Raw genomic sequence first — 18,622 nt, 5'->3', positions numbered from 1 at the left:
GACCCCGCGGCGAGAGCGGGCACCTCCTCTTAGTACTCATGAATCATTCCTTTGGCAGTGCAGGTAAATGCCCCTGTGAGATGCCGAAGCGCCCTGACTCTGAGGCCTGACAGCTTCAACAGAGGACTTTTAGGTCCAGAAGGGAGGTGGGTAGCTATTGGCTGAAACAGATCTTCTTTTCTTACTGGGCAGCGATTCCAGGTCAACTTGTTTGTTCTGACCCTGGCATTTCCTAAAGGAAGGGACTCCTGCTTTTGGTTCCATGTCCTGTTTTAGCAAGGCCATACCATGTCCACCTAGAACCTGTGGAATCTTTGCGGAGCCCATGGGTTTTGACTCATCTGCTTGGCAGTGGTGTTTGGTTCCTAAGTCAGTTTCATACTAGAGCTGAAGATGGAGACACGTGGAGATGGGATCTGTCCAGCCCGGCCCCACAGACACTGTATGGGAACACCCTTGTACCCTGGGACACAGCTGCAGGGTCTTAGGGACCTCCTAACAGTTCACCGGGTCTGAGTCAGCGAACTTCTCAAAACCATATTTGAACACATATTTATATAAAGTCTGAGCAATTTTCTCTGAAGGCATCAAACCTGACACAATGTTTATAATCTCAAAAATGGCATTTGACACAAGAGGATGCTTCTGACACACAATGGCTGGCTAGATGAAGGGCCAGAGATGCGTTCCAGACCTGATGCTGCTGCTGGATGAGAACTGAAAGCACAGAGACCCATCCAGGATGGCTCTGTACCCTGAATGGCGCTGCATCCAGGATAGTTCTGTACCCATGAAGGCTCTGTACCCGAGACGGCTCTGTACCCAGGAAGGCTCTGTATCTGGGACGGCTCTGTAGGCAGGATGGTGTTGTACCCAGGACGGCTCTGTATCCGGGACGGCTCTGCACCCGGGACACCTCTGTGTCTGGGACAGCTCTGTATGCGGGATGGCTCTGCACCCGGGATGCCTCTGTGTCTGGGACAGCTCTGTATGCGGGATGGCTCTGTACCCGAGACGGCTCTGTACCCGGAATGGCGCTGTACCCAGGACAGTTCTGTACCCAGGAAGTCTCTGTGTCCGGGACGCCTCTGTATCCAGGATGGCGCTGTACCCGGGACACCTCTGTGTCTGGGATGGCTCTGTATCCGGGTCGGCTCTGTATCCGGGACGGTGTTGTACCCAGGACGGCTCTGTCGAGAGGCCTTTATGTGACAACAGAAACGCCGTACATCTACCCTGTGCACGACGGTGGCCACCAACCACACAGGGCTGTTGAGCACCTGAAACGTGGCCAGTGAGGAAGAAGAATTGAGTTTTTAATTGTATTTGATTTTGAATAAACTCAAACTTAAATTTAAAAAGCCACATGTGGCTAGTGGCTACCATGTTGGAAAGTGCTGATAAGGTTCTTTTCTGTATGTTTATTGCTACCTAATCCCACTTCCCCACTACACACCCAAACAGTTATGTAAAAATAAACACATTGTGGCACTGACTCTCAGGAAAATAATTTTTATAACCTGAAATGTTAATTTCTTTCATTATCATTGATATAGCATGAAAAATATCCCTAGAAACTTGAGATGAGAGAAACAAAATTCATCACTATCAATTTATTGCTTCTGCTGATGTCCTCAGGGGATAGTTTTTAATTTACATGTTGTCATTTCTTTTAAAATGCTTTTATGGGACAATTACACATGTCATTTTTTTTCCAGAAACCACAGATCAATATAAAGGCAATTAGCAATGTTTTTATCCTTTAAAAATAAAATGTCAGGTTTTTGAAAAATGATTTTTAAAACATAAACATTACAAAATAAATTTTATTTGGATTTTGGCATATGATGTTAAAACAACCTCTTGCTGTCATGAATTATGTCATTAAAAAGTCAGTGTTTGTGCTCCCAGTGTTACCCACAGCTCTAGGCATGGAAGGAATTCCATGAATACTTGCTGTAATCCTACAGCATTATTGACGTGCCAATATTGGTACTCTGATCTATTGTAATTGTCTATGTGCCAAATTCTGCATCTGTAAAATAAAATAATATTTGGACTTTCTGATGCAGTGGTGGTAAAATTACATCAGTTAATGGATACAAAGTACACTGATTCTGTTGATATAGTTGATGCTGTTAGTATAGTTGATGCTGTTAGTATGGCTGATGTTGGTATGGCTGATGTTGTTGGTATGGTTGATGCTGTTGGTATGGTTGATGCTGTTGGTATAGTTGATGATGATGTTGGTATGGTTGATGCTGTTGATGTTGGTAAGGTTGATGCTGTTGGTATTGGTATAGTTGATGCTGTTGGTATGGCTGATGCTGTTGGTATGGTTGATGTTGTTGGTATGGTTGGTGTTGTTGGTATGGCTGATGTTGTTGGTATGGCTGATGTTGGTATGGTTGATGCTATTGATATGGTTGATGCTGTTGGTGTTGGTACGGTTGATGTTGTCAGTTTGGTTGATGCTGTTGGTATGGCTGATGTTGTTGGTATGGTTGATGATGATGTTGGTATGGTTGATGTTGTTGGTATGGTTGATGATGATGTTGGTATGGTTGATGTTGTTGGTATGGTTGATGCTGTTCGCATGGTTGATGGTGTTGGTATGGCTGATGTTGGTATGGTCAATGTTGTTGGTATGGTTGATGTTGTTGGTGTGGTTGATGTTGTTGGTATGGCTGATGTTGGTATGGTTGATGCTGTTGGTGTTGGTATGGTTGATGCTGTTGGTATAGTTGATGTTGTTGATATGGCTGATGTTGTTGGTATGGCTGATGTTGTTGGTATGGCTGATGTTGGTATGGTTGATGCTGTTGGTGTTGGTATGGTTGATACTGTTGGTATGATTGATGCTGTTGGCATGGCTGATGCTGTTGGCATGGCTGATGTTGTTGGTATGGCTGATGTTGTTGGTATGGCTGATGTTGGTATGGTTGATGCTGTTGGTATGGTTGATGCTGTGGTGTTGGTACGGTTGATGTTGTCAGTTTGGTTGATGCTGTTGGTATGGCTGATGTTGTTGGTATGGTTGATGATGATGTTGGTATGGTTGATGTTGTTGGTATGGTTGATGATGATGTTGGTATGGTTGATGCTGTTGGTATGGTTGATGATGGTGTTGGTATGGTTGATGTTGTTGGTATAGTTGATGCTGTTGGCATGGTTGATGCTGTTGGTATGGTTGATGTTGTTGGTATGGCTGATGTTGTTGGTATGGCTGATGTTGTTGGTATGGCTGATGTTGATATGGTTGATGCTGTTGGTGTCGGTATGGTTAGTATAGTTGATGCTGTTGGTATGGTTGATGTTGTCGGTTTGATTGATGCTTTTGGTATGGCTGATGTTGTTGGTATGGTTGATGATGATGTTGGTATGGTTGATGTTGTTGGTATGGCTGATGATGATGTTGGTATGGTTGATGTTGTTGGTATGGTTGATGCTGTTGGCATGGTTGATGTTGTCAGTTTGGTTGATGCCATTGGTATGGTTGATGTTGTTGGTATGGTTGATGCTGGCTTCTTCTCTAGACTATGGGACCCTCTATAGACTATGGGACCCTCTATAGACTATGGGGCCACAACATGCTCACATCTGTAGCATTTCGGCTACTCAAATGGCTACTCAAGATACGTCTGCAAATGACCAAATGACAACAGGAACAAATGAATCAATAATGGGGCAGATGGGGAGGGAGGCATGAGTGGCACATTATAGAGAAGGTGAGGTTTTGTTGGGTCCTTCGGGAGGGAAGGCAGGCTGGGTTTCTCTGTCTCTGTGTGGTGGACGTGTGTCAGATGGGCACTTTTCGAGGGCTGCCCTGTGCGCTGTGGGGCATTTAGCAGCATCCCTGCTCTCCACCCACCCATCCCTGCTCTCCACCCAGGCGTACTTCCCCAGCTGTGACAACTGAGAATGTATCCAGACATTGCCAAACGTCCCCTGGAGAGACATTTGTGTTCTGCGGTTTTGGTTAGGGCTCTAGTTACAAAGTTCCATAGATTTTCAGGGTCTGTCCCAACCCTATTTTGCCATAGAAATTTGCAGAACTGAGGACTTTCAGGAGCTATAGGATGTTTATGGTAGAAATGCCTCAAGGAAGGGCCATACCATTAACAATGATTTCTCTCTGGGATTGAGGTTAGGAATGGTGTTATGTTCTTCTTTAGGATTTTTCATAAATTCAAAATGTTCCACACACATACCAAAAAAGCCTTCATAAAGTTTTATTATAATAATACATTATAGGTGTATAAAATGTACTGAATTTATTAAATTCAATTGAAATAGAATTCTCTTCGCCCTTCCGATCGACCCTTTAGATATCTTCCAGCCCGATTCAGTTCTTTGGGTCCTCAGGGCATCATTACGAAGTGGCAATAATTAGCTATAAATGTAAATAAGGAAAGCCAAAGCGGACGCCCCTCCCTCTGAACCGACGCAGTTCCCTGGGTTCTGCACTGACAGGGCCACTCCGCTGTGACCCTGCTCTGGCTGAAGTGCTCTTCGGGGCTGAATGCCTTATTCTACCATCCAAAGGGCCTTTGAACAACTGCTTTTAAATGTGGTTGTTGAATTAATGCATGCTTGTACCAGGTACCAGAATGCAGAGAGCTGCCGCTGACGTAGTGCTGGTCACTCTGCACTTGAGCGTTGGTAGGTATGTGTCAGTGTGAGATCAAAGGCCCAGCTCTTCCCCACCCCTTTAATTTGAATATGAAACATGGCACCGACAGTCAAAATCCCGAGGACAATCAGCACATGCGTGCTCCTGCGACGGGTCGGCCGCCCTTGGCAGCCAGAGGACACGTTCCGGGTTTGACCCCCTTCCCTGTCCCTGTTGGCTCAGGAGGGTTATTTTAAAAGGTATGAGAATGGAGCCCACTAAATATCCGGGACTAACCATGGCACAGAAAGCTGGGGAGGAGCCCAGCAGAGAGGCAAAGGGGGCAAAGCTGGAGTGAGCTCTTCATGGACCACATTCAGATCAACCACTTTTAGAATCCACACGATACCATCTTTTCTTCAGGCTCTTAGACAACAGTTATTCCTTAAAACTGAAGAATAGGTTTCCTAAGAATAGCAAAAGAGACAAAGAGGCCCTTGCTGGAGACGCTGTTCAATAATAAGATAATAAAATGTTTGAATGCCGGTGTCATCTAAGGCTGCTAATAACATAGCATGTATTCCTCTTTATTTTATTTTTATAGGCCAGATAAATTAAATTAAACTAGCTCCTTGCTCAACAGCTTGACACGCGTTTTAATAATAGCTCACTGCTCTCCTTCAGTAGCATGCCTGGCTCAAGGGTGCCTGGGTATGGAGGTCCCCCTTCCAAAGTTGGGTGTGCATGGCTGGCAGAAGGCTGCGCAGACAAGGGCTGGAGAAAAGGGGAGGAGCTATTCATGTCCGACCCAATGCTAGGAATGCTGGCGGTGCCTGGGCAGTATGTCATGGCTACGTTCAAGGCTGAGTCCATGTGGCCTAGGACACTCCCTGAGACATGTGGGCTTGAGTGGTGTGGCCAACACCTTGCCAGCCTTGGGGAGACCCCTGCCCTCAATTCTAACACAAGCTAGAGAACAGGGGCATGCAGCCTGGCCGAGACTTAGAGTTAACAAATTCTGTTTAAAAACATCTTCACTTCTCATTGGTAAACACCGTGTCTACTAATATATATTGAGAAAATTAGTGTTTTCATGCCATGTTTTCTGGTACATTACCTAAACTCAATGCACAACTCACACTTGGCATCTCGTTACTAGCTAGCTGTGGATCACAATGTTTCACCACCAAGTATGGGCGTCACAGCAATAATTTGACAGGTGATAAAAAAAGAATAAGCGCTTTGCTGCAGTTTTGAGAGTCTGTTCTCCACAGTCTCAGTCAATGGAGTGGAAGGAAGGAAGACGCACAATTTAAACAGTATGCTTACATGCATCCAACAGAAATTTTCCTGTGGAGATTAATTGAATTACACCTATAAAATATTTATATGGTATACTTATCAGTCCAGAGATGATTTTGAACAACTAGGAGAATGTTTTCACTACTAATAAACGATCACCACCACAGCTGGGCAACACTGAATGATATCCTATGAGCCGAACACTCTAATAATTTTTGCAAGTATGCTCTTTGAGACACTCCATATAAAGTGCAGCTTCACGGAAGTACATTAACTCCACAATCTCAGATTCTAAGCGTAAAGTGATATTGACTCGAAACCTCTCACGTCAGGCACTCCCACGGTAGCACAGCGATAAACAGTCTGGGTCTGTCTTCCCTTAGCTTTGCGGTGGTCAGTTGTGTTATCTCGGGCAAGCTTCCTCTGTGGCCTGGGACGCTGGGCTTAGAGACAGACTGGAGCTGAGCAGGAAAACCCCATAGAAAGCAGTACTTGGATGTGAAGATGGTTTAGGCTGGATGCAGGCCTGTGTCAGCCCTGGCTCACAGTGGACAGGTGTAAATGTCATAGAACCACACGTCATGCGTGGCACACACAGAAATCATCTGTGCTGATGATCATAACGCATCACTGGCACATTCAGCCTGAGAGTCGAAGCAACATGGTGGAGGATGATGGTAAATTCATTCAGAAAGGCCTGGTTATCGAGATGCCTGTGTGGCACCGAGTTTGTGCTGGTGAGAGGATGGACAGCAGGGAGAGCCATGCCAGGTCTGCGTGTAGAACGTCCACGGTGAGCCAGAGGGCAGGGGGTGCTGACAGGGGGCATTGGATTCATGGAGAGACCAGGGAGGACTCCTTCATGGGAGGACCCTGGAGCCCAGGCTCATGGGCAGGAGGGAGAGAGTCTGAGGTGGCTGGCCTTGACTGGGGCACAGATGGGTGGCCAGAGCTGCCTGGCGAAGAGGAGATGGCAAGAGATAAGCCAGGAGGGAAGCCGACCGTGCAGACTGCGTGGGTCACAAGCCAGTGCTGCGGATTTTGCTTTTAATCTGAGTGGAATGTGATGTCGCTGCAGGATTTTGAATCAAGGGAAGTGCAACGTGTGCAGGGAGAGGGGCGACTCGAGCCTCTACGAGGGGCTGGCAGCTCTGCGAAGTCCAGACCACGGACCCCACAGAACACACGGGCGGGTCGAGGTGGGCAGACAGCTAGGCTGGGCACTGGGAGGAGGGGAAGGCGCAGGAGAGCAGTGGGAGCGGGGCTCAGTCAGGCGGGAGCAGGGCTCTGTTTTTGTTTTGCAGACACAGCACAGACTCTGCCTTCAGGCAATTCAGGAAGAGGCAGACAAACGTGCTGCCCAGGACCCAAGGACAGGCCAGGGCCCGGGTGGGCAGGCGTGGGCGGAACAGGGAGCCGAGGCTTGTGGCACACACCCAGCAGGCATGGGGGCAGTGGAGGCTTAGGGGTCGCACACAAGGTGGTATCTGGCACTTTCTAAGAGAGGGGGCCCAGCGAGCAGGGAATACAGAGTGTTCCAGGCCTGAGTGAGCCGGTCCCGTGAGCGATGTGGATGCAGCAGGCACAACTACGTGGGTAGAGGCCGCCTGCAGGGCCAGGTGGTGGCCAAGTGCCCGCTCTCCTCTGAGTGATCTGGAAACTTCCCTCACTCCCATTAGTGGATGGGACAGGGATGGCAGGGATGTTGGATTCAGAAAAACGTGGGGTCCAGCCCCAAGCATAACTGGCAGCCACAGCTGGTTTCTGTGGCAAATCTGAGGTGGCAAATCTGAGGCGGTGAGTGATGCCGCAGTCCCTCCCGGGCGGCCACCAAACGAGTCCATGCAACTCCTGCCTGGGCCTGCCCTGTCCTGGGTGCAGCCCCCTCCGCATCCCACCCCCTAAATCTGGGAAAACCTGGCCCCTCCTCTGTGTCCCCTCCTGTCCATGGGGGTTCCTTGAGGGGTGTGGGAAGAAACCCCTGAACTCTTAACCACTCTCCCTTTCCGATGGCCGCGACTCCAGATTCCACCAAGGGAGTGGTGGCCGTCACGCCCTCAGTATCTGTCCCCACTCACACCGCAGCCCATTTAACAGACAAGAGTCTGGTTCGGGGCGGGAAGGATGGGACAGCAGAGCCCACTGGGCAGAGGTGGCACAGCGGTGACCGGGCAGCAAAGGGCAGGCAGCTCAGGGCAGACACGCCTCGGGGGGCCTGAAACGGGGCAAGGACCCAAATGATGTGCAGGACGCTGTGTGGCTGCTGATGGGTCAGCCCTTGGCAGGTATTGTGCTGAACTGGGAACCCAGGGGCACATCCGGGTCCGGGGGCACGCACCACCCCTTGGGCTGGGCCTTCCTTTCCCGGGGCCCCAGGGACTGGCCCTGAGTGGGGAGGGGCTGAGCCTGCTGCTGTCCTTCTCTCTGGCTGGATGGCTCGGGCCTGGCTTCCTGCCTTCTTCCACCTCAGGTTCAGGAGTGGTGGGGAAATTCTGGGCGTGGGTGCCAGTGCCCTGGGCCCAGCATGGAGAGGAGTCTGTGTGGGGAGAGGCCCAACTGTCTGCTCACCGGCACGTGTCTGTGCTGACCCACATGCCCCAGACACTCTTCTGCCTTCCTGGTCGGTCAGGGGCTGGGCTGTGGGCCGTGTGCTCTGCTGAGATGGCAAGTGTCTCACAGGTTACGTCCCAGGTCCCCCGGAGGATGATGGGCCAGAGGAGACCTTCCAGGCACACGGGACCGGAGGGGGGCTGGGGTATGAGGAGGGACAGGGGCTGGCGCTAAGGGGACAGGGAGGGCCCAGGGGGACCCCCTCCTGCCTACCTCACTCCCTCTGTGGGGTCTCCAGGGTCACACCTCTGACCCCGACAGCTCCTGTGTGCTTCCTCGTGCGCCCTCGGGTCTGAGAGGCCTGCCTCAGGCCATGCTCCTGCCTCTCCCTTTTAGTTAGTCTCACAAGTAAACAGTAGAGGTGGACTTGGAGGATGAGGCCAGGGGTTCCTCTCACACAAATTCTATGTTGCAGCCACTGAAATCTGAGTTTTAGTAAGCAAAACAAAAGTGTATGCTTTCAGGATTCACTAAAGCTGTTTTTTAAAAAAGTGCTCCTAAGACTATAAACACACCTGCCTCTGAGGCCCACCCCTCCACTTCCCCACCCCGGGGGAGGCTGGGACCTCAGGGCAGCAGGAGGAAGGGTGCCTGGGGATTTGGATCCCGGCTCTGCCCTTCCAGGAACACTGTCTTTCTCTCTGCCTCTTCTGTTTTCTCTCTTCTCTCCTCTCTCCTCTCTTCTCTTCTCTTTCCTTCCCGCCTCCCTCCCTCCCTCCTTCCTTCCCTCCCTCCATTTTTTGAGATGGAGTCTCACTCTGTAGTCCAGGCTGAAGTGCAGTGGCATGATGTCAGCTCACTGCGACCTCTGCCTCCCGGGTTCAAGCGATTCTCCTGCCTCAGCCTTCTGAGTAGCTAGGATTACAGATGTACACCACCACGACCAGCCAATTTTTGTATTTTTAGTACAGACCCGGTTTCACCATGTTGGCCAGGCTGGTCTTGAACCCCTGACCTCAGGTGATCCACCCGCCTTGGCCTCACAAAGTGCTGGGATTGCAGGCGTAAGCCTCTGCACCCAACCGTGCCTTACATTGCTTATTCTTGGGTGACTCCGAAACTCAGTTCTGCAGAGATGCTGTAGACTTATATTTTGTGGTCACATATTTCTAGATGCAAACCCCAGAAAAGCCTTCTACTTTTCTATTCATTTTTCTGCCCTTTTTACAATCACTTTTGCAGCATGTCCCCTCGCAGCAGCCCTGTGCCTGTGCTGGGTGCCTGGTGACCAGACATGCAAGTTAGTGGAGGCTCCCACCCTCCAGAGGACCCAGACACATCTATGGCCTCCCTGCACCCAACAGTGAGCGCCAGGAGAAAGGCCTGCCTGAAGAGGCATGATCTGCTGAAATGATGCCTGCTTTTCCCGGGTTTTTCTCATCAGCACTGGACCTGCGCTCCCTCCTTCCCCCAGAACGGTAGTCTGGAGAGTGAGGGGTAATTGGCTCCCTGAGTCTCTCAGTTAGGACCTGGCCAGCAGGGAAGCATAACGCTGTTATGCAACACATATGCTACCTCCAAGACGTGGGCGCTGCCACTGCTGCAGGACTGCGCTGACATCTGGACAAGGGTGCTTCACCGCGGCCCTTGAGAGATGGGCCTCTCGTACGGCCGCCTGGGTGAGTGCCCTGGGCGCGCAGACAGCACAGGCTCTAATTGAAAACCGCTTTCCTTACAAAGGTCCAGATGAGACGGCATTGAGGCCGCACATGGGCAGAGGACAGCACCTGGGGGCCGAGCGGGGCTCAGACGCGCCTTTCTGTGGTAGAGGGGGGAGGCGTCGGGGTTCCAACCCTGTTTACTACGAGGGAAAAGATCAAGCTGAATGCTGGCGGAATTTGAGGCTATTTATGGACCACTGCGACCCCTTGTGCCATCTCCTACTGTTCGATCTCCGTAAGAGCCTGGCCAGTGGTTCTCAGAGGAGGCCTTCCAGACCTGCAGCGTCAGCATCACCTGGGAACTCATAAGCTCAGCGAGTTCTTCCATTGCACCTGCGTCCTCTGGATGGAGACTCAGGGATGGGACCCAGCCCCTGTGTCTCAGCAAACCGTGCTGGGGGTTCTAACAGGCGCTGCAGTTTGAGAAGCCCTGATCTGTAGGCAGAGGTGGTGGTGGGTGAGGAGAAGACATGCTCTCTGGAGGGAATGGGAGTGATATTTAAATCAGAACAGAGTCTGTCTACACCATCAGACATGGGGCCATAGGGCAGACAGTGTGCAGGTCTCTGAATCCACAGAAGAGGAAGCACAGCCTCATTTTGAGCATATTTTCCTGGTGACTAGAGCCATGGGCTCTCTCTAGGGCCTGGGAACAGAACCCGCTGTGGGCTGCTTGGGGAACCAAAATGCTCACAGAAGCCCTGCTGGAAACTGTTGTGTGGGGGGAAGGAAGGTGGCAGCCACCTGGCAGCCTGGCCTGCTCCAGGGGCTGCGGGACCCTCCCTAGCACCTGTTCTAACCCCCTGCACACCTTGCCGTGTGCCCAGGAGGGTCCTGTCCCTCTGGGCTCATGTCCTTGTCCTTACACTCAGGCCTGGACTCACTTTCTGGTGTTCTCCGGGATCCCAGGGCCCATCTAGCGTGGGAGAGGCCTGGACTCAATTTTTGCTCCAGGATCCCAGGGCCTGTCCAGTGTGGGGGAGGCCCAGACTCATTTTCTGGTGCTCTGGGGTCCCAGGCCTCATCCAGCATGGGGAAGGCAGATCCTGCCCTACTCATGACTTGAGCACAGCTGTTTCCTCAGTTTACCCATCAGATCCCCACTAGCCTTGGCTTAAACAAAGATGCTCCCCCACACGGGGGCCGGCTGAGTTCTAGGGTTCCTTCCCCCCTCACATCCATGATACCCAGGTGGGGCTCCCCGCTCTGTCACCCCCAGAGTGTAGCTGGGGTCACCCAGCAGCAGTGAGGCTGCCCTGAGCCGGTGGGAGGGACAGGACCTGGACAGCAGCCCCAGCCTCCCCTCACATTCAGGACCTGCCGGTGTCCCGGGTACCTGGTGGAGCCTGGGGTGGGCGAAGCTCCTGGTGTGGGGCTCCTGTACCCCAGCGCCCCTTGCACAGTCAGGGATGCCTGTCCTGTTCCTTCAGGGTTGGGGCAATGGAGACAGCACAGAAAGAGAAGCTGGTCCTTGTCTGACAAGTGCGACCCAGTGTTCCCAGGCAGATGCCGGTCCTCATCACAGACTGGGATTGGCCCCTGAGCACACTGGGGATGAGGGGGACGTGCCAAGGGTCACATGAACATAGGCCCCTCCTGCACCCAGCCGGCGGCCCTGCTCCCCAGGAACTGTGCACAGTGGTGACTGCGGGTGAGGGGACCTGGGAAAGAAAGAGCACCCGGCCGCATCTGAGACCCAGACCCCGGTGATTCCCGCAGAGTTCCTGTGTTGTCCTCTGTTGGACCAAGGCAGCAACTCAAGGGAGCAGGACTCAATACCATAACTCTCTTTTCAGGTGAGAAGCAGAGATAAAGGAAGAGATGAAATTACCTTTCTGGTTAAATATATATTCCAAACAGCATTACATGGAGCATGAATGCATTGAAACTATCCTAGTGGAATTTTCACTCAGACACCTACATACAGAATACAGCTTAGAGGAGCCGACACCCTGCTCAGGGAAAGACAGTTTTCCTTGTTGCCTATTTAAGACCAGGAATAGCACTACATCCCATTACACATACATCTTGACTTCTTTTCTACCTCATCTTTTACCATGTCCAATTATTGCAAAGTCCACACAGATAATTAGGGAATAGGGAATAATTAGATAATGAGGTGAAAATCAGTTAATTTTTTTTTACCTAATTTCAAAAAAATACCCATTTCTGGTCTTGAATTATTCATACCCATCAATTGTATGAATGCTGGAAAATGCCAGAAAGTGCCAGAAACTCAGCATATCCTTTCATTCTTTTTTTAAATTGCCAAAGATTTTTTTTAATCAGTTATACATTTAATGCACATAGGTTAAAAGCCCAGGCTGGGTGCAGTGGTACATGCCTGTTGTTCAAGCTACTTGGAGGCTGAGGTAGGAGGATTGCTTGAAGCCAGGAGTTTGACGCTGTTGTGATCCATGATCTCGCCACTGCACTCCAGCCTAGGCAACAGAGTAAGACCCTATATCTAAAAAAGTAAAAAACAGGAAAATAAACCTCAATTAGGTTCTACTGTTTTTGCCCTTCTCACTACCGCACTTGACTAGTCTTAAAAACAAACACAGGCTGGGCATGGTGGCTCACGCCTGTAATCCCAACACTTTGGGAGGCCAAGGTGGGTGGATCACTTGAGATCAGGAGTTTGAGACCAGCCTGGCCAACATGGCGAAAACTGTCTCTACTAAAAATACAAAAAGTAGCTGGTATGATGGCACATGTCTGTAATCCCAGCTATTCGGAAGGCTGAGGCAAGAGAATCACTTGGACCCAGAGACAGAGACTGCAGTGAGCTGAGATTGTGCCACTGCATTCAACCCTGGGTGACAGAGCAAGACTCCATCTTACACACACACACACACACACACACACACACACACACACACAAAACACAAAAACCCACCAACAGATCTGCAGGGCAGTGTCCATTCCACTCCCCAGAGGCAATCCACTTAAAGCTAAAACTGCACCTGTTCATCCCCACATTTCTAAATAGCATGCTTATATTTCTATTTGCCAACTTTCTTTTGTTCAGTTTTGGCTACTGACTTCATATAATGAAAAATAAGAATTCAGCATCTCTGTACCATGTCCCTACTTGTTATCAAGGTCTTTCTTCCCCCACACACCCACTGCTGTTTGTAACGTCTGAACAGATCAGTATTCCAGTAGATCAATTAAATGTCATGACATTGTATAAATATTACTCACAGCTGAGACATGTAGTGTACTATAAATACAATTTCCTCCTTAAACATTTTTTTTTTAGTTTGTTTTTCCTGGACTTAATTGCTTTTTCATTGGATTCATTTTTCATATACATATCACTAACTCAGCCCTAAACTCTCTGTGAGAATTGTAAATCTCCTCTCAAAATGCAAAAGGCCCTCTGTGTTTTCATCTTCCCTGGGAGATGCCCCTCCTGCAGCCTCCCTTCCTCTTCAGCACCGGATTCCTTAGCTTCCCTTCCCTTTCACTCTGGGGATTCCCATTGCCTCTTTCCTTTTGGATTCTTGGTTTCTTGAATCTCAAGTCTTTGTCTCTCATTTTGTGGGGTACATCTCCCAGCACCTCACTGAAAGAGTGAGAGATGTGTTTATGGAACAATTGTGTGTCTGAATTGTCTCGATTGATAGTTTGTTCATTTGGGTTAAAATTCTAGTAGAAAACTATTTTTCCAACAAAATTTTGAAGACATTTTTCCATTACCTCCTGGCTTCAAATGTTACTGTTGAGAAGACTAATAAACCTTGATTCTAGTCCTTTATTTGTTTTTAAATCTCTGGAAGTGTTTAGAATCTTTTTTTTTCTTTGAGTCCATAAGTCTCCCTAAAAAGGAATCCTTCAACATCCTGCCAGGGGTCTGAAGTGCTTTCAGCCAGAGACCTGGGAAACCACCCAAAAAAAGAGGCAGACCCCACATCCTGTGACAACAAAGAAACCCTGAATCCTCTTGCCTTTGGCTCTGCCCAGTGCCCTCAGTCTGGAGTCTCTTCCCCATCCTCCAGACTCCACCTGAGGTGGGTGTGGCAGGCTACCTGGGGGTGGAGGAACACCTGGCCATGTACCTGCTTCTGAAATAGTCTTGCCACTCCCAGTCCCGCTATCCACATGGTACCATGGGAGCCCTGTCCCTTACCCTCCTTGAGAGCCCAGGATAAATGCACGTCCTCGGTCGTGATGGCCTCTGCAGCTCAGCTCTCAGCAGCTCGCCTTGGCTAATTCAGTCCCTCCTCATGCATCTGCTGTGCAGCTTCCAAAATGTGTTCCTATTGCCTCTTTCCCACAGCTGTCTGTCCTGGGTTTGTGTCCTTTAAAGAAAACCTCCTTACTATTATTTTATTGAGACCTCGGGAGACAGTAGCAGGTGAATCAGGAAGTCAGCCTCTGCTGCGCTGAGGACTTCCTGGGTTTGGATATGACCTTGACATGGCTGTTCTGCCACCTGCCCTGACATTACAAAGGAGGGAAACACAGGGGCCATTCATGCCCACTGGCGATAGGTATGTGCCTCAGGGTGGCATGGAGCAGCAGCCGGGACTCCAGGTGCCTGAGGTTACACAAGGAAAACCCCCCAGGATGTCACCTGCCACTCCCAAAGATGATGCCTGCGGCTTCTCTGGGGGATGGCTGAGGAAACCAAAGGGTCTCCTGCGAGCTGTGAGGACATTCCTTCCAGCATCCTCTGGGGGTGATTCCTGCCTGGCTAAGCACCGCCCCCACACAGCGTGGTGGATGCCATCGGGGTCAGCGGCCAGCCTGAGGTCTCAGACCCCAGGAGCACCCAGCCTGCAGGATGCAGCAGCACCACCCATAGAACAGGCTGCTGCAGGGATACGGGCCCTGAGCCATTCCCGGAATTCAACTCAAACTCAAGCAAGGGAGCTGACACCGGAGACTTGAGACCAACAGAACATTCTCCAGAAGTGCCTTCTGCCCAGGCCTGGGGGCAGGGGAGCAGGTTGTGGGGGCAGCAGGCCCCAAGCATGGGAGGAAGGTGACAGGCTGGGCCCGGATCCCGTCCTAGCCACCAAGGGAGGGCCCGCACCTCTTGCAGGGGTGAGGCCGACACATTGTAAGTGGGGCTTCAACTGAGGGGAGCTGCTGCTTCTTACTGGTTCCACAGAGGCGCCAGCCAGGTGACCACCGGATGCTTGTAGGAACATGGACATGGGATTTTACTAGAAAAGGAGGCCCAAGCTCTGTGGCCATCAGATGTCCTTTTTGTCCAGACATTACAGTGGCTGCTCGGGGCATGTTTGCTGCCTATGGCTGTGTCTGGCGGGCAGAGACGGCTCTGGATACATGATGTGTGCAAGGCTGACACACCAGAGCCATGGGAAACAGGCATGGCTGGAGGGCAGGTGGGACGTGGGTTGACAGTGTGTCCTGTCAAATTGCAGGCCGCTTTAAAAACCACTTTGTAAGTGGATGTGCAAAGCTTTCACAAAACACTGCTATCCAATGGACGCTAAGAAGGCCTGAGGATCGCCTCCCCTCCATGGCCCCAAAGGGCTGCCTCAATTCAGTGAGCATCTTTCCACTTAACACTTCAGGGTTTAATGACCCAAAGAATAGAAATTGATGAGGAAAGACGTGCCAGCCCTCATCTTAAGATAAATTTGTCATCACAATCATTACTCTTTCCAAAACGTTCTCCCTCAGGGAGGAAAAGTACAATTGGAAAATAGAACTTTTTCATCCCCGTCTTTCAATGCACACGCCTTCCTTCACCTATGAACTCACTTCACTGGCAGTGTGTGCCAGGTGGGGGATGAGAGTTGCAGAGTGCAGCCCCTCCTGGGCAGCCCTTGGCCAGGGAGGGTCTGCTGGAAGCCCCCGTGGACACGGATGGATGCCCTGGGGGTGGGGGGAGTGTGCAAAGGGCTGTGCAAGGCCCTGGTGCCTTATAGTTACCTTTGCTCAGCACACCCTGACCTCTTCACACAGGCTCCAAGGGCTCAGCCTACAGAGTGGGCTTGGGCTGGGCCCCTTTTGCTCTGCCCAGCTGCCCTGGGCTTGTGTTCCTCCTGCCATCACACCTGCTGGCTCCTGTCAGCACAGCAGCCCTTTCTGCACTCTGGGGTCTGCAGGTCCTGCCTTTGAATGCCCCAGGAGGTGTCTGCATTCCAATTCAGTGTCCTGGGGCTGAGCTGGGGCTTCTGCTGAAGCCACTCATGGGAGGGCCAGCCAGTTGGCTGAGCCAGCTTTCCGAGCTCCTGCCCTGAGACCCAGGGTCCATGATACCCAAGCCAGCATCATCCTCAGAGCACTCGCTAATCCCCCACGTCTCCACACCTCCCTCTGCCCATCCCATGTTCATGGGCAAAGCCAGCAAGTGGCCAGAGATCATGAAGAAGAACGCCCTGGTCATTAGAGGATGGAAGAGAAGCTCTTCTGTGGGTTGGCTGGTTTGCTCATTCAGTAGTGTTTGCAGAGGGCCCTGGGCCAGCCGTGTCAGGGCCTTGTGGTGAAGAAAACACACAGGACGTCTGTCCTCCTGGGCCTCACAGTCCAGGGGACAGGCAGCTATCAGGTAGAGAGCCGCAAAGCACATATATGCCACAAAGACCCAGCAGGCTTTGGAACCGCCAGACCTGGGCTCCCACGCCACTATGGCCACTCACCTCCTAGAGTCTTGGAGCATTCTGTGCAGCTTCTTGAGGCATTTATTTTCCCATCTGAAAAAGAAAAATAATAATGCCAAGTTTACCAATAATGAAGATTAAGCAGGAGAATGTAGTTAAAATGTATGGTTACTTAGCACAGAGCCCAGACAGGGCAAGCGCGTGAAAATGGTACCAACATCAGGAGCAGTGATTGTTACTCATCAAGTGTGTATCTGCCACTCTGTGCATCCTAATTCAACGAGGGGTTATGAAAATAAATGAACATTCGGAGCTGTAACTGACTACTTCCGAAAGGCCTTGGCAGGAACTCCCTTAATGTGATTGTCCTTATTAATACCAGCGGTGCAGGGCGCCTGTGGAATGAGCCGTGCAACAGGCTTCTGGAAGCCGGGAGGGCTGGGCATGTCTCCTCTCCTTCCAGCTCCAGCCGACGCTTCTCTGAGCCCAGCAGCTCCTGTGGGCGGGATGGTGGGGTGGGCCTGGAGGAGGGAGTGGGCTGGAGGGTGGGGTGGTCCTGGGAGGGAGTGGGCTGGAGGGTGGGGTGGGTCTGGGAAGGAGTGGGCTGGAGGGTGGGGTGGGCCTGGAGGAGGGTAGGCTTCAGCTCTGCTGGAGTCCTAGAAGTGAATGAAGGACTTTCTTGCCTCCCACTCTGGACCTGACAGGAGCCTGGGATGGGCACTGGGGGACTCGTGGAACAGTTGCAGCCTAGAGGAGCTGGACAGAGACCCCTGGATGGAGGTCACGGTGCCTGGGGCCCTGGGTCTCCTGGGCCCAGGAGCTGAGGCAGGTGGTGGTAGCTGTGCTCTCTACTACTGAGCCTTGAGGCAAGGAGACCTCAGACAGACTGGGTCCAGGCAGGGGCTGCCAAGGCCAGAGCCCCCAGCCGGGGCTGTCCATGCAGCATATCCACAGCTGCACGGCAGGCAGGCATCGGGAATGGGCGTCCAAAGACAGCAGTTGGAGGCAGAGGCTGAGGCAAGCGGCTTGAACAAGGACAGGGAGAATAGAGATTTGAGTCCCACACGTGCCTTGCTTTATAGCCAATGCCTGATTTCCTACTGGAAAAAAACTCCTTAGATAAACACAAGTAGAGCATGGGCTCTGTTGAGACCTAAATGAGCACTGTAGTGGATCGGAGAGAAAAGATGCTCAGAGCGCGTGATGGGAAGCAGTGGGAGAGGAGAGGACAGGGCCTGCCCTGCAGGATGGCAGCTCTAGAGGGAGGGGCTACCTACTGAGCACATCTCAGGGGAGCCCAAGGCAGAGGCCAGAGCACACAGATCTGGAGGAACTGAGGAGAAAAGCCTCCTAGCAGGGTGTTCAGGGAAATCTCCCAGTTGGAAGAGGAAGATAACAATTTCTATTTTTTTATTTTTTATTTTTATTGTTATTTTATTTTTGAGATAGAGTCTCACTCTGTCGCCCAGGCGGGAGTGCAGTGGCATGATCTCTGCTCACTGCAAGCTCCTCTTCATGGGTTCACACCATTCTCCTACCTCAGCCTCCTGAGTAGCCCAGACTACAGGCGCGCAACACCACACCTGGCTAATTTATTTTTGTATTTTTAGTAGAGATGGGGTTTTACCATGTTATCCAGAAGAGAACAATTCTAAAAGCTGCAGCAGTAAAGAACAAATAAACAGCAAAAACAAAACAAAACAAAAAAAAGAGCAGAAGGAAACAGTAGTGCCTAGACAACCCAAAAAATACAGAGAAAAGAAAACTAAATAATCAACTTGAAAATGACAGCAAGAAAGTCATTAGCCATGTCATGAAATCCAGCAGGCTGACTTGTCTCTGTGGCACTGAGA

The 18,622-nt window shown here is 50.9% G+C and overlaps 1 long non-coding RNA gene across 1 annotated transcript in view; it reads right to left on the bottom strand.

Annotated features, from left to right (window-relative positions):
* LOC129011721 (uncharacterized) overlaps positions 1 to 18,622 on the bottom strand; it is a 149,618-nt gene that overhangs the window by 18,950 nt on the left and 112,046 nt on the right. The window contains exon 2 of the long non-coding RNA XR_008493412.2: positions 16,809 to 16,862. This is a non-coding gene — a long non-coding RNA (uncharacterized LOC129011721). The remainder of the gene's footprint in view (positions 1 to 16,808; positions 16,863 to 18,622) is intronic.

The sequence above is a fragment of the Pongo pygmaeus genome, chromosome 14 (genome assembly GCF_028885625.2).
Source record: "Pongo pygmaeus isolate AG05252 chromosome 14, NHGRI_mPonPyg2-v2.0_pri, whole genome shotgun sequence".
In the NCBI taxonomy this organism is placed as follows: Eukaryota; Metazoa; Chordata; class Mammalia; order Primates; family Hominidae; genus Pongo; species Pongo pygmaeus.
The sequence above is the reverse complement of the archived record's forward strand: the minus strand, read 5'-3'. Positions and strand labels throughout refer to the sequence as shown.